At 34.5% G+C, this 16,821-nt stretch overlaps 1 long non-coding RNA gene across 1 annotated transcript; it reads left to right on the top strand.

Annotated features, from left to right (window-relative positions):
- The first annotated feature begins 8,313 nt into the window (after positions 1–8,313).
- LOC119872369 lies at positions 8,314–15,867 on the top strand. The gene is made up of 4 exons (XR_005360458.1): positions 8,314–8,439; positions 14,472–14,564; positions 15,310–15,369; positions 15,742–15,867. It is a non-coding gene; the product is annotated as an uncharacterized LOC119872369 (long non-coding RNA).
- The last annotated feature ends 954 nt before the right edge of the window (positions 15,868–16,821 follow it).

The following is a 16,821-nucleotide window of genomic DNA, read 5'->3' as shown; positions in this document are numbered from 1 at the left end:
ATATAATTGAATTATAATTTATATATATATATATATATATATTTTTTTTTCAGGCTACGCTGGAAGTTGGACTCACCTACAACTGGAAAGTGGAAAGCAGAAGGGAATATCTGCATCTGCTTATTCTTGTGCCTTTAGTGGGCCTTGCTGGCATTGGTAATTTCAGCCCCAGCAGCATGAGGAGATAGTATCACAGCAAGCCCAAAAAGGAGCATACGGAAATGCTAGAAACCATGTGGTGATCAAGGAGAACAACTTCAATGGTACATGTAAGTCACCCCCTAAGAAATCTACAAAACTAGCTGGGAAGAAATGGAAGTGCAACCACTTGTGCAATATGCACAAGATGCAAAAATCATAGAAATGCTATTTTGTGTTTATTTTTAACCCTGGAATAGCCCTACTGCATTGCCACATAAAATTATTATTTGTTCCACTCTCTTTCTTCTCCCTAAACCTTATAGTCATTTCATAGTTGTTCCTGAAACTAGTCATTTCTTCCCTATGATCATGCACATGAGATGTTCTATGTGGGAATAGTTGAATACACTCCAGACCAAAATACCCCATCACCCTTAATGAATACCAGCAGTGGTACCAACATTTCTGGTTTGCTGCCATGTGGCACAGCTATCTAGATAAGCACCAGCAATTCAGGGTGTTGAAATGCCAGAATCAGCTTCTCCTCTTTTTCTTTCAGATTTTACTTCACTTTTTGAGAGAGAGCATGAGCAAGGGGAAGGGCAGAGGGAGGGGAAGAAGCAGGCTTGCCACTAAGCAGGGAGCCTGACATGGAGTTCGACCCCAGGACCCTGGGATCATGACCTGAGCCAAAAGCAGAGGCTTAGGCGACTGAACCATTCAGCTGCCCCTAGCTTCTCTTCTAAATAAATAATTTGAAAGGGATAAATACATAGAAAGATATTTTATTAAAGTCTCTTCTTCTTTAGCATTGTCTATAAGAGAAGAGCAAGAAAATACAGAAAACCAGCCCGCAGTTGGTGACTTACTATATTTTACCAATGATACATATATTAAAGATAACGAATATGGGGGGCCAATTTGACTTAGAAAGGCTTGACTTCAAGCCCAACACCTCAGAATAACAGATTAAATGTATTACTAGACATATCAAAGGAAGAGAAATACAAAATTCCAGAAATAAAAAGAAGAGTCAAAATTTAAAGAATAGGTAAGGGAGGTATCTGGAAGAGTCAGTAATATATGAATGAAATATAAACTTACATGATGAGACTGAAGCTCTAACACTGACTTCTAGAATGGGTTCAGGATACAGGCTCTAGATACAAGCCTTTGGAAGCACTGAGAAAATTTTCTATGCACCTATGGCCTGATGATAAAAATTATAAAACTGCATCCATTTTCATTCATATGTGAGGGATAGCTGTTACTCTACAAGCATGATGCAGAAACGCAAAGTTAAATTAAAAGCAAGTTTGGAACCAGTAGAAAACAAAGGGCCCAGAGCAGAGTCACCTACAAATATACCTCATGGAGAAAATTCTAACAACACAGAACTCTGTGGAAAATAAACGACACAGTAAATAAACTTATACTGACATTTTATAAACCATAAGAAGAAATAAACCAGGCTTATTAAAGAAGCTTTTGGAAAAGTGTGTTTAAGATTATCAGAGAGGAAAAGGAAAGAATAGAAAATATGAGATATTGAGAAAGGCAGTATTATGCACAGTTTCTTAACCCCAACTCAGCCCCATAGAATAGGTCCTTAGGCCTGGAACATTTCCTTACCATGAGATAAAGGATTCTTATGGCTTGTACTGGACTTGCTGCCTTGTGTGGGATTATCTTTCCCAGTTTCAGACTCATTGTGTACTCCTTTGTCCTGCTTGAGCATGTGTGGCATATGGCACCTGGCCAATCCCACTACTATATTTGTCCCCTGCAGAGGGGAGGTGGGGTTCTTCTGATTTAGCACAAAAGAAGTGCATGCAGGCCAATTGCCCTGCTTTGGCTGCCAGGAGGGATCTGCAGGCCCTGGGACCTGCTGGCACACACAACTGAAACTGATCTTGCTCTGCCTTTTCTGTGTGAGCAAAGCATTGTTCCATCCAGTACTTGACTGATGTCTTCTCTTTGGTGACTCTGATGCTAAGATCAGTGAGCTGAAGTGTTTAGACTCCTGATAATAGGTGACCGATACCACTTGCTAAACGTAAGATTGGTATAAAAAAGAAACAGGAAAATGTAACAAAGCACCAAAAAAAAAAATAATAATAATAAAATAAAATAAAATAAAAAATAAAAGCCCTGCCAAAAATCACTCTAGAAATGAATTCCATTTAGAATAGCAGAATTGCATTTTAAAAAATGAATACAATGGAGAAAAAGATTGAAGAATTTAAATATAGATCTGAGGAAATCACCTAGAATGCAAAGAGAAAAAAATAAAGAGGTGCAAAATATAAAAGATAAATTGAACATGATATATATAATGGGAAGATCCTGCATGTTAATAGACATTTCAGGAGGAGAAAATGGAGACAATAATAAAGAGGCAGAGTCTTAAGTGATAATGGTAGCTGTTTTCTCTTCAGAGTTAAGGAATACATGAATTCTTAGATTAAATAAGCCCATCAAGTCCCAATAAAATTAAAAAGATCAAAAATATTCCACTTTTAAATGCATAGTGGTGAGCTTGCAAGACATCAGAAACATTAAAAAATGTACAAAAAGGAAAGATTTCTTATTAAAAAACAGTAATTTGATTTATAGCAGTTTTCACATTAGAAAAAATAAATGTCTATCTCTCTCTCTTTCTCTCTCTAAATGAATAAACAAAATCTTTTTTTAAAAAGGGGCAGGAGTACCTGGATGGCTCAATTGGTTGAGGATTTGACTCTTGGTTTCTGCTTAGGTCATGATCTCAATGTCCAGAGACTGAGCTCCGTGCTGGGCTCTGTACTCAGCATGGAGTCTGCTTGTCCCTCTGTCTCTCTGCGTGCACACACACACACACACTCTCTCTCTAAATGAATAAATACAATCTTAAAAAAAAAAAAAAGAAGAAAGAAATGCCAGAAATGTGGATAATAATGTCAAAATCCTGAGGTAAAAGAAATGTCCATTTCAAATGAATTATTTACAAATCATCCCTTAGAAAATTATCAATGGATGTTCTTTAGGAAGAAGGTAACTGAATTTTAAAAGGGGGGATTGGGAAGAGTAGGTTTCAATAAGAATTAATGATTAATAATTGAAAAATGCTAGTATAGTTAAATAAAAATTGAAAAATTTATAATAATGAGCAATGGAGTACTTAAAAACAATATGAAACTAAAATTAAATTACAGGGAAGTAGAATGAGGAAAAGCAGATTTAAAGTGGGCTAATGATCTTATATTATTCTAAAAGAAATTTAAGGATAATAAGGAGTTTTTTATTAAAATATTCATGCATGTTAAAGTGTATGGGTAACTGAACGATAGAAAATAAAATGCAAAACTTCTAAAGTTGAATGGGAGGAGTGGGGAAAATGAAAATTGGATCAATTCAACAAAAAATAAGAAACTATTTGGAGGGAGGTTATCAAATATATCAACAGGTGCCATAATTTAATATTGGGATAACTACTTTAGAAAGCATTGGAAATATCTAACAATTTTGAAATATGCATAATTAATGACACAATACTTTATATCTCTAGATGTAGTCTAGGAACTTTTGCACTGAGTACTAACAGACATAAGGAATAATGTTTTTGTTTCTGTCTGCATTGTTTGTTATAGAGAGAAACGGGAAACAATATAAATATTTATCTGAACAGAAATGGGTAAAGTGTGGTTTATTTGTATGTTAAAATATAATACTGCAATTAAAATGAATAAACTTTACCTGGGAATGTAGCCCTAGATAGAATCTAAAAATACACTATTGACTTACCCTATACTTTTTTGGTTTTCCATGTGGCCATAAAAGATTAACACAAACACAGTGGCTTAAACAAGATAGAAGCATTGCCTGAGAGTTTTTTAGGTCAGGAATCTAACATAGGTCTCATCAGGCTAAGATCAACAGGGTGTTAGGACTGTCTTCCTTTCTGTAGACTCCAGAGGAGAACCTTTACATGTAGTTGCAGGACTATCTTAAGATTCAGTCTTTTGCCTTCTGTCATCAATCTCTCAGACCAAAGCCAGGATATATTCTTTAATTTTAATGGTTCATGTGATTTCTTTATGCCCACCTGAATAATCAAGAATAATCTCCCTATCTCAAAGTCCTTAACCTTAATGAGAACTACAAAATCCCCTTTACTCTGTTTGTTACCTATTGACAGGTGCCAATGAATAGGGCATGGATATACCCCAGGAGGCCATTATCCTGCCCACAATATAACCCAACAACTTAAAGTCAAAGGCTCATATATATATCAAATATAATTATCTGCATTCCAACATCTCCAATCCATTCTGGAATCATCTCTAAATCCAACAATCTCAATGCAGTTTCATCTCAGAAGTACAAAATGTCATAATCTTAATTAATTAATTATTACTTTCTTATTTAGAGAGGATGCACATGGTTGGGAGCAGCAGGGGAAAGAGAGAAAGAGAATCTCAAGGAGGCTCTGTTTGCAGAGCCCGACACAGGGCTCAATCTTATCACCCCAAGATATTGACTTGAGCCAAAATCAAGAGTCTGACACTCAATCTACAAGCCACTCAGGCATCCCAAACACCTAAATCATCTCAACTGGGTATGGATGAGTCTCAGTATAATCCATCCTCCAGCATAATTTCTCTCCACCTGTGGACTTGGAAAACTAATAAAAGCTTATATGCTGCCAAAATCCAACAGTAGAACAACAATAGAGTAAGAGCTAATACATCATTTTAAAACAGAAAAAAAAAAAAAAAAGGAAGGAAAACAGAGACACTAATCTCATACAATCTTGAAATTCAGTCGCACAAATGCCATTAGGTTTCAAGGTCTAAGAAGAATCTTCTTTCTGTCCTTGCACCTCTGTCCTCTGGCTCAGGGCTCTGTGCTCTGAATCATCCTTTTTTCATAAGTGGTAGTAGGTCTTTGCAGCTGAATAATTCTATCAACTTGTTTCTTGCCATGAGAATCTGGGGAATCCAATACTTTTTTTATTTTATGTCTTTTCTCTCTCTTTCAGTCTAACCTGCAGTATTTCTGCTGATATAAAATTCTCAAAAACTTTTATAGATCTCCCATAAATGTTACAAAGATTCACTCAATTAAACAAGAGAATGGTCCATGGATCTGTCCTAGATAATTTATTATGATAGCACTTGCAATAATGTTTAAAAACACATCAATGTTAGATACTGTTCATGGATAATAGGTACACAGTGAAATAAAAATATGAGTAAGAAGAATACACAGTGAATTCATAATAGAGTTCTATATGAAGAAGAAAATGGAAAGAGAAATAGAAAAAGGGGATGGATTTTTAAAAGGTCTTTAGTTTTAAAGGATTATTAAAAGAACAACTAGTGATTCTATAGCAAAAATAGAAATGTTAGCCTTTGTTTATTCAAAATTATACATATCCAACTGTGTGTAATATTAGTTTCTTTATTCTCTACAATTAAAAAAATACAACTAAAAATATGAAAATAATTCTTTAGGGAGTTGTTCTGATAAATGGATTTTAGGTCAACATCCCTACAAACGTTCTCAGTTGAACATTCAGCAGCCGAACAGTGGGCTTTCTGGAGCAAGCCAAGGCCTCTAAAGATGCCATTTTGCAGAGACAGATGGGCAAATAGATACTGTCCAACATGTAGCATATGCTTCTCTGTGGAGTTCAGAAAATGCTTTCTAGGTGTCATTTTTACATAGTGTTAGTTACAGAAGTAGACATTGGTTATTAATATCCCAGAATGCCATCGTTTATCTCATAAGAATTTGTGAGACTGCCCTAGTACTCTATTAAACTTTTGAAAAGCCAGATATACTAACCCTTGAAATTGCTCTTAATTGGGTTTAATTATTTATATGTATTTGTTGGGAGATGTAATTTTAATTTTTTGAACCTAATAAATAAAACAAAACAATTTAGTATCTATTAATGAAGGTGCCAAATATATAAACCAGCTGCCTTTATTTCTTTTTACGAAAAATAGTTGATTAAAAGAAGTTTCACATGTTGCTGCTATTTTCATCATGATATATACTCCTTACTGTTGGTGATACTGGGGAGTACATGCTCATAGTCTTTATTACTTCTGTTTCAGAAAAGAGAAGTACCAAATGTGGACCACCAGCAGTTTTCAGTTAAGGCAATGTCCTTCTTATTAACCCAAATCTGAGAGGAGATAAAAACAGCAATGGAGTTCTAATTTAGTTAAAAAGTAAAGTAATCATTATCCCTACAAATATACAGTGAAGATATTAACAAACTGATGCTAAAGTTTCTAGGGAGAGACAAAAGACCCAGAAATATGCACACAATATTGAAGGAAAAGAACAAGGCTAGAAGACCAATGCTAGCTAACTTCAAGATTCTCTCTAAGCTCAAGTAATCAAGGTGGTGGTATTAGAAAAATAATAGACAAACAGATCAATAAAACAGAATAGAGAACCCAGAAACAGACCCTCATAAGTACAGTCAACTGATCGCTGACAAAGCAACAAAAAGAACACAGTGAAGCAAAACTAGTTTTTCCAGCCAATGGCTCTGGAACAGCCGACATTCACATGCAGAAAACAAACAAACAAACAAACAAACAAACACAACCAAAAAAATTTAGACACAGACCTTATGCCCTTCACAAAAATTAACTCAAAATGGATGAGACTTAAATGGAAAATGCAAGACTGTTAAACTCCTAAAAGGTAACACAGGAGAAATTCTAGATGACCATAGGTGTGGTGATGCCTTTTTATATACATGATACATGAAATAAATAATGATAATCTGGACTTCACTAAAATTAAAAACTTCCCTGGAAAAAATAGAATAATAATAATAATCTTATTCTTAAAAGAATAAGACAAGCCACAGACAGCGAGGACATATTTGTAAAAGACACATCTGATAAAGGACTGTTATTCAAACTATACAAAGAATACTTAATACTCAACATCAAAAAAAAAAACACAACTTGATTAAAATAGCAACAACAACAACAGCAACAAAACAAGGGGCAGGGTGGATGACAAAGACCTTAATAGACATCCCCAAAGAAGACAGAAGGATGGTAAATAAGCACATAAAAAGATTCTCCACTTCACATGTGAGTTACAAAATACCATTACACACCAATTAAAATGATGGAAATCCGGGGGCATCTGGGGGCCTCAGTTGGTTAAGCAACTGACTCCTGATTTAGGCTCAGGACATGATATCAGGGCCTTGAGATCTAGCCCTACACTGGGCTCTGCACTCAACAGGAAGTCTGCTTGGGATTCTTTCTCCCTCTTACCCTCCCCCTGCTCATGATCTCTCTCTCTCTCTCTCTCTGTCTTTCTCTCTCTCTGTCCCTCTCTCAACCAGCTGAGCCACCCAGGCACTCCTCTGTCCCGCTCTCAAAATAAATAAATAAATATTTTTTAAAAATGGCTAAAATCCAGAAGACTGACACCACTGAGTGCTGGGGAAGACATAGAACAATAGATGCTCTCATTCATTGCTGGTAGGAATGCAAAATGTCATAGCCACTTTGGAAAACAATTCGGTGGTTTCTTACAAAACTGAACACACTCTTATCATATGATCCGGCAATTGTACACTTTGGGATTTACTCAATGGTGTTGAAAACGTAGGTCCACACAGAAACATGCACATGGATGATGATAGTAGCTTTATTTATGATTTCCAAAACTTGAAGGTAATCAAGAAGTCCTTCTGACGGTGAATGGAAAATGAAATGTGGTTCATCCAGACAATAGAATATGATTCACTGCTGAAAAGAAATGAGCTATCAAGCTATGAAAGAACCTAAATGCATATGACTGGGTTTAAAAAAAAAAAAAAGGCCATCTGAAAAAGCTACGAACTCTATGATTCCACGTATAGGACATTCTTGAAAAGACAACACGATAGGAGACAATAAAAAGATGAGTAGTTGACAGGAAGGGGATTGGACAGGGGTGGTAAACAGCACAGAGGATTATTACTGGAGTTAGAGTACTCTGTATCGTATTATAATGGTATATACATGTCATTATACATTCACTTGTCCAAATGCACAAAATCTGCAACATCAAGAGGGAAACTTAATGCAAATTAAAGATTGGGTGATTATGATCCGTCAACATAGGTTCCTTGTTAACAAATGTTCCATTCTAAAGAGTGGTGTTCATAATGAGGGATTCTATGCATGTGTGGGGAATCCCTGTACCTTCCTCTTAATTTTGTTATGAACCTAAAACTGTTGTAAGAAAATATAAGTGTTAAAAAAAGAAAAGAGAGAGAGAAGAGCAGAGGTGAGTGGAAGAAAGAGGGGTCAAGTTCAAGTTGAAGCTTCTAGCTCATTCCCCAGCTTAGGATATATCCTTGTCTCTGAAATCCCTCACATACTCCTTTACAACCAACTCCCATATTTTGCATAAGATAGAAAAAATAAACAATAATTCCGTATAGTATTTCCCTCACTCTCCTTTTTATGTGCAATTTCCCCATTAATTTTGACTGTGAAATGAATAGACCTTACCCTAAAACTAAAAGGAAAATTGTAGACTTAAAATAATTTAAGAAAACAGTATATATTTTATTATACATATATGTAATATCTATAGATATGTGATATTTGATATAAAAATTGTATAGCATGTGTTTTTTTAATGGCATCATTCAATTCCTCAAAAAATGAAATTGCTTATTTTCTTTCAGTTTATAAAATTTTGAGAAGGTTGAGTGGTGATCGAGCACACACCTACACAAAAATAACATTGTACTATTTAACAAGCTAATCGCCTTAACAATCTGCCTTCTTAAACAGTTCCAAATGTGAAAAGGCTAGGCAAAAATCCAAAAACAGAAAGACAAATCCGGGTAAAATTGCAACAAACAAACAAACAAAGCAAAACAAAACAAAACCCACAAAATAATAATAATAATAAAAAAAAATCGAAATGAAACAAAACCAAAAACCTGGAATCCATAATGTGTGGCAAATTTAACACTGATAATTTATGACTTTGCCTCCCTGGACAATAACATTAGAAATCTTTTAATATAAGAGAGTTTCATGTGATTATTGTTGTCCAACTATTCTATATTTGTAACTTTAATTTTTCTGTTAAATCAGTAATAGCTTAAAAACATTTTTAAAAATTTGAAGTGGCTGAGTTTTGTTTATACCTTTGTTATTGATTTTCGGTTTTATTACCTTATGCTCAGATAAATGGTTTTCTGCCTTTTAAGAATCTTATTCTGTAAAAAAAAAAATAATAATAATAATAATCTTACTCTGTGATTTTAATTTTTTCAAATTTTAAGAAATTTAAGGGACACCTGGGGGGCTCAGTTGGTTAAAAGGTTAAGTGTCTGACTCTAGATTTCTGCTCTGGTCTTGATCTCAGGGTGGTGAGTTTGAGCCCAGCATGAAGCCTACTTAAAAGAAGAAAAAAAGAGAAGAAATTTAAGAAGTCATTATAGGGGCAGAAAAAAATAGTTCCTTCTTACCTTCCAGTTTTTTTTTGTTTATTTATTTTTTGGTTTTTTTGTTTTTGTTTTTGTTTTTTGGCTGGTCTAATAATCAAATTGGCATAATTATTATGTAGATTGACAGGGTAAAAAAAATTCTTTATGTATAAGATCCCTGAAGTTATACCTGCAATTAGGCAGATGAGGTTTAGATGCCATCCTGGACTAAAGAAGAGGATAGGGTCCTGGAGCTTCACAGGGGAGGAGGGTAATTCACAGAATTATACAAAGAGCCCAGAGAGGTTTGCTAATTAAATGTTTGTCCTGCCATACAGATAAGTCTTTCAGATAATGTTATCTCTGGCAATAACTCTTTCTGGGCCAGGTATGAAATCTATTTTTTTTTTTTTTTTTTTTAGGTAGTAATTGGAGAAATAAAAGTTTTCCTTGAATCAGCTGTGTCTTGCTTGACATCAGCCCAAAATAATCCACATTCCAAAGTGGCATATTTTGGGGTTGCATATCCTGACCGCCTTTATCAAACTCTCATCAAGGGGTCATTTATAATATCTCTTTCCTTTAGAGTCACCTGAAGCTTATCCTGACAGTTCTATGGAATTTTTAAGACTTACTTAAATTATCCAGCAATGATAAGTATTTATAATTAAATATATAATTTAAAAAACCTTTTGCTACACACCTGGTGTTAAAGACTCCTGATAGAAATGTCACTAAGTAGCCTTAATCCCCATCTGATTGTGGTCATAAATAAACGTTATTTTAGTGATACCTGAAAATTCAAATATAAAATTCTATTTTAAAAAACCACATTTTTAAGGATTCAGTGAGTTTTCCATATATGCATGATCACAATATTTTAGATTACACTTGGATATGATCTCTGCTTTAAATTTAACAAGAGGTTATAACCAAAGCATGAATTTTACTAAGATCAAGCATCAATAGTTTCCTTTAGTAGATGCTTTCTGATTATTGATTGTCCTAGTAAACAAATGTGCTTTTTCAAGTAGTGAAAGCACCTCTTACTACCTCCTTTTAAATAGAACACAATAATTGCACTTTCAGACAATTCCTAATTAAAAATATTCCCAAAGCAATAATAATTTTAATAGTAATAAATAGTAATACTACTATTATTATTACTAATAATATCTTTCTCAGATTAGGCTGCAGTAACAAACAAATCCCAAATATCCATGTCTTAGAACAACAAAGTCTTTGCCATGTTCAATTCATTATGTTTGGCTGCTGGTCATTACTTTTTATTAATTGTGAATCTTATGGGAAGGAGCAGAGCTTACCTAGGACATGTCACTTTAGGATTAAGGAAAGGAAACATTTTCTGAGGATAGTGTTGACATGAAGATCCTAAATACATGTCTTTGGGAGAACATATGAATGCCACTTGGAGGCGGGTGGGAAACACCATGGACACAGGGCTCCATCCCACGATCCTGAGATCATGACCGAAGCTGAAATCAAGAGCTGGATACTCAACAACTGAGGCACACAGCTGCCCCTAAAGGTTCAATCTTAACAGATACTGCCAGATACTTTTCTGAAGTGGTTATAACATTTCATATCCCACTAGCATTGCATGAGGTGCCACAGCCATGCTTTTTCTTGGTATTTTTCCTCTTTTGCCTTTTAACCATTGTTATGAAAGTGTATCATCACATCCTGGTTTTAATTTGTATTTCCTGGGAAACTTCTCAAATGGGACAACTTTTCACATACTTAGTGACGTTTAATATATTATCTTTTGTAAAATGTCTATTGAAATGCTTTACGTATTTTAAAAAATTGTGTTGGTTGCCTTTTTCTTACTGATTTATAAAAGCTTTAATAGATTATTCATCCTTTGTTGGATATATATTTTGCAAATGTCTTCTCCCACTTGGTAAGTTGCCCTTTAATTCCCTTGATGATGTGCTTTAATGAAAAGAAGTTTCTATTTTAATATCATCTCATTATCAATTTTCAGTCATATTTAACAATTTCATGCCTGATCAAGAAATATTTGCCTATTCCTACATCACAAAGATGCTTTTCAATGTTTCCTTCTATGATATTAATTGTTTTACCATTCAGGTTTATATGTGTAATATATCTGGAATTGATTTTTGTTGATGGTGTGAAGTAGAGGTCAAGACATTTTTCCAGATGGATATTTAATTTATCCTACACAATTTATTGAAAAGATCATTCCTATCCGCATTGCACTACAGCAGCACTTTTCTCATATATCAGGTGACCATATATGGGCCGTTTTTGGATTCTATGTTTGTTTTAGTGATCCATTTTCATATTTATTGTATTGATTCTATACTGTCTCCCTAATCATAAATATTTAGGGTATGTCTTCATATTTAATATATTAAACCTTCCAAGTATTATAACCCTATTGTAACAAAGTACCACAAACTTATTTGCTTAAAACAACATAAACTTGAGAATGACATCATCAAGATAGCAGAATAGTAGTCCCAGAAGCTCTCATTTCCTCACAGAAACACAGATTTGATGGTGATATATGGACCAAAATACCTGTATGTGAATTCCAGAATCTAGTGCAGAAGTTACAGTACCCCAGACAAACACAAAGATGAGAACAGCCACATTGAAATAAGTAAGAAGAAGAATCTCAATTTCCTTGAATCAATCCCGACCCCATGCCAGCAAAGCTCAGTGCCAAGAGAGAACGTCCTGCCCGGCCTGTGACTTCTTCCTCAGAGAAAAAGAGAGAGTGGAGCATGAGTTCAACCTCCTGGTCATTTAAAGCTGCATGAGGGACAGATTTTTGTATTTGCCTCACTTGAAGCACTGACTAAATTGACATGGTTTGGATGCATGGGAGTTGCTGAGAACAAAGGAAAGAAGCAGGTAGCTTGTTGTACCTGGCATGGGTTTGTGCAATTGGAAAAGGCACACAGTGTGAGAATTCTCCCCTGAGAAGGAAGGACACAGGTGGAATGTACATCCAACTTTCTTTCTTTCTTTTTTTTTTTTTTTTTGTAGGGAAGATGACAAAGGACTGGTTTCTGTCATGTGTGCCTTGGTGTGCTAACAAGATGTGAAATACTCTAGACTGAGGGGCTGTTGAGAACCAAAAGGGCTGGGCCAGGCATGGGGGGGTGGGTGGCGGGGGCCGGCATGCTGGCGTTCAGTAGACAGACAGTAGAGGGAACAAGGGATTAAAAGCTTCTAACCCCCTCTTCCAACCCCCTACAAAGAGAGAGCAAATTCTCTCTTTAGGAATCTGTATGTACAAGTTGAGAGAACATGCATCTACAGAAAAGGTTTCAGAGAACAGAAACAAAAACAAAACAAAATAGAAAAAACAGAACAGAAACAAATAAACCAAAACCCAAACCCAAATAATCCAACTAAAAATGGGCAAAGGATACAAACAGACATTTTTTTTTTCAAAGACATTTAAGTGGTCAATTGATACATGAAAAGATATTCAACAACACTAATCAGAGAAATGCAAATCAAAATCAGAGTGACCTCACATCTGTTAGGATACCCAGTATTAAAAAAAAACAAAAACCAAACCAAACCAAACCAAACCAAAAAACCCCAGAAAATGACAAGTATTGGCAAGAATGTGAATAAAGTAGAAGTCTTGTGTACTGTTGGTATAAAATGGTACAGTTGCTGAGGAAACAGTATGAAAGTTCTTTCAGAAACTTAAAACCAAAACTACTATATGATCAACCCAGCAATTCCAAAGTGAAATATTTAATCAAAAGAATTGAAATCAAAATCTTGAAGAGATATTTGCACTCTCATGTTCATTGTAACGATATTCATAATAACCAAGATATAAAAACAACCTGTGTATATCATCAGATGAATGGATGAAAAAAACTATGTATGTATAATGGAAAATTATTTAGCCTTAAAGAAAGAATATTGTCATATGTGACATCGTAGATAAACCTTGCGGACATTATGTTAAGTGAAAAAAGTTAGTCACATGAGGACAGATACTGCATGATTCCACTTCCATGAAGTATTTGAAATAGTTGAACTCATAGACACAGAACATATAATGAGGTTTCTAGATCCTGAGAAAATAGGGTACTGCTCTTCAGTGTTATAGAGACTCAATTATACAAAATGATAATATCACAGGTATATGCTCCGCAGTATTGACCTGATAGTTACCAATACAGTACCAAATACTTAAATATTTGTTCAGAGAAGACCTAAGGTGTTTTTAGCACAATGAAAAATAAAATAATACATTTATTATCTTACAGCTCTGGAAATCAGAAATCTGGAATGGCCAAAAATCAATGTGTTAGCAGGGCTGTGTTCCTTCTGCAAGCACCTGTTAAAGAATCTGTTTCCCTATCTTTTCCAGGTCCTAGAGGCTAGCTTCCTTGGCTCATAGGCCATTATTCTGTCTTCAAAACCTTCAACATAATATTTCCAGGTCTCTGACACTGATGCTCCTGAGAACTTCTATTTTGGGTCTACCCAGACATAATCTTCCCACTTTAAAATCCTTAATTTAATCACATCTGCAAAGTCTCTTCTGTCATGTAGGGTGATGTAGTCTAAATTTTGAGTGTTTAGGATATAGACTGCTTTGGAGGTAGGTGCGTTATTCTGCATTATTCTGACTACCATAGTCTACTCTATGGCCTACAAAGATTTGCATGTCCCACATACAAAATCAGTTCATCCCACCCTAACATACTCACTGTATTACAACATTAACTCAAAGCCCCAAATCTCACTTAAGTTTCATCACCTCAAGAGTCCCAAATTTCATCATATAAATCAGGTATTGGTGTCTGATACAAGAAATTGGAAAAATTTCTTTCTCCATCTATAGACCTGTGAAACTCAAGAAATCAGCTATCTGATTCCCAAAGCACACCAGTGAAACATGCATAGAACTAATTCTTCGTACTTCCCATTTTAAGAGGTGAGAAAAGAGAAGGGGGGAATAAAAGTCATTGGTTCCAAGCAATTTCAAAATCCAGCTGTATGTTAGACTTCAAGGCATAGGGAAAATTCTTTGGGTTGTGACTCCACCCTCTGTGATTGCAGGCAATCTGTAGATTAATGAAGAGAAATTTTACTAGGCATCTTTTCTGTATTGAGTCTTTCAATCCACGTACATGGTGTATTTCTACATATATTTAGTTAATTAATGTCTTTATTTTTTTAAGATTTTATTTATTCCTGAGAGACACAGAGAGAAGCATAGACATAGGGGGAGAAGCAGGCTCCATGCAAGGAGCATGATGTGGGACTCGATCCCGGGACTACAGGATCATGCCCTGAGCCAAAGGCAGATAGATGCTCAACCGCTGAACCACCCAGGCATCCCGTAATTAATGTCTTTAAATAATTTTCAGTTTTCAATGTAGAGGCCTTGTACATAATTTTGTTAGATTTATTCCTTGGTATTTGAAAGATTTTAATTCTGCTATAAGTTATGTTTTTAAAATTTTATTTTCTATTTATTGCAGTTGTATAAACATGCTATTTTATTTTTACATTGACCAAAGTGCTTAATAAGCTTAATACATCTAGCAGTTTTTCTGTATTTTGATATTTTCTACACACACAATCATATCATATCTGAACAATGAAATTTTTTCTCATTAACAACTGTGTTTTGTATTTCCTTTTTTTTTTTTTTTTTTTTTACCTAATTGCACTAGCTGGGACTATGAGTATACTGTTGAGCAGCAATGGTGATAGGAGACATGCAGACTCAAGAGGTAATTTATTAAGAAAGTTTGTAAGTATAAGTGTATGTTTATATCCTTCATCAGGTTAACAAGTTCCATTCTCCTCAAGGTTCCTAAGAGATATTTTCATAAATAGGTTTTGAATTTTATCGAATCTTTTATTTTAAATGATCAAATAATTTTCTCTTTTATTCCATTAATATGGTTATATGAGTTACATTTAAATGCGAAACCACTCATATTGTTGGATTAACCTCCACTTGGTTTAATGTATATTTCTTTTTTCTATATTACTGGATTCAAATGCTAATGTTTTGTTTAGAATTTTGCAGTAAATTGATCTTTAATTTTCTACTTCTATAATATTCTTATGTTGGCCTTGTGTTTGTCTCCCAATACAAGGTGAAAAGTCTTTACTCTTTTCCTGATATACAGAAACATGTGTAAAGCTGGTCATTTATTCCTTCACTTTTGAAAGATTATTAGTGAAGACCACCAGTCCTGCTGTATTGAGGGAAGGTTTTAATAAAAGTTTATATTTTTTAACAGATAACTATTCTAATGTGTATTCATTCTTTTAGTTTTTGTTTAAAAGTATTATTAAAGAATTTACCCATTTATATAAAGTATCAAAATTTTAAAAAAAGATTTTATTTATTTATTCATAAGAGACACACAGAGAGACACAGGCAGAGGGAGAAGCAGGTCACCTGATGCAGGTGACTCCAGGACTCTGGGATCATAACCTGAGCCAAAGGCAGATGCTCAACCACTGAGCCACCCAGGTGCTCAAATTATCAAATTTACTGATGTAAATTTATTCATCTTATAAATATCTAAATTTCTAAAGTCCATAATGCTTTTTATATTTTTAATGTCTCTGTGATGCTATTCTCCTTTCACTCTTGATATTGAAATTTATGTTTTTACTTCTTTTATTATATAGTCATGCTTAGGGTTCATCAATTTTATCTATCTTTTTAAAGAACAATCTATTGGATCTATTTTTATTGTATATTTGGCTTCTTTATATTTAATTCTCTTAAAATAGCTATGAAACAAACTTTTAATGACTAAATCATTAATTCAATCTACTAATGAATGAACTGTAGTACTACGTAATAAAAGGCTGTAGATCTTTCACATGATGTATCTTCCACAACAGAGGGTTGCTTTTCTCTATGGTAGTATGTATAGAGCAGAAGACCTCTTCTCACAGTCTAGTTGGAGTTGGAGGTGAGTTGGATTTTGGCTGGTGATCGGTTAAAACTCAGTCTATTTCTAATTTACTTCCCCCATCCCCAGAGCTTGACCTTTTCATTGTGACCCTTTTTTTTACTTAGCTTTTCAGTCCTAAATGATTATAGGATATTTAGTTCTGCCCTTTAGAGGCTTTAATCCCAGCTCTTTATCTTTTGCCCCATGAAGTTTTAAAATTTGCAGATTTATTGATGGGAGACTTGTCATATGATTTAAGGTCTT

This window comes from Canis lupus, chromosome 6, assembly GCF_011100685.1.
Source record: "Canis lupus familiaris isolate Mischka breed German Shepherd chromosome 6, alternate assembly UU_Cfam_GSD_1.0, whole genome shotgun sequence".
Lineage (NCBI taxonomy): Eukaryota > Metazoa > Chordata > Mammalia > Carnivora > Canidae > Canis > Canis lupus.
The sequence above is the reverse complement of the archived record's forward strand: the minus strand, read 5'-3'. Positions and strand labels throughout refer to the sequence as shown.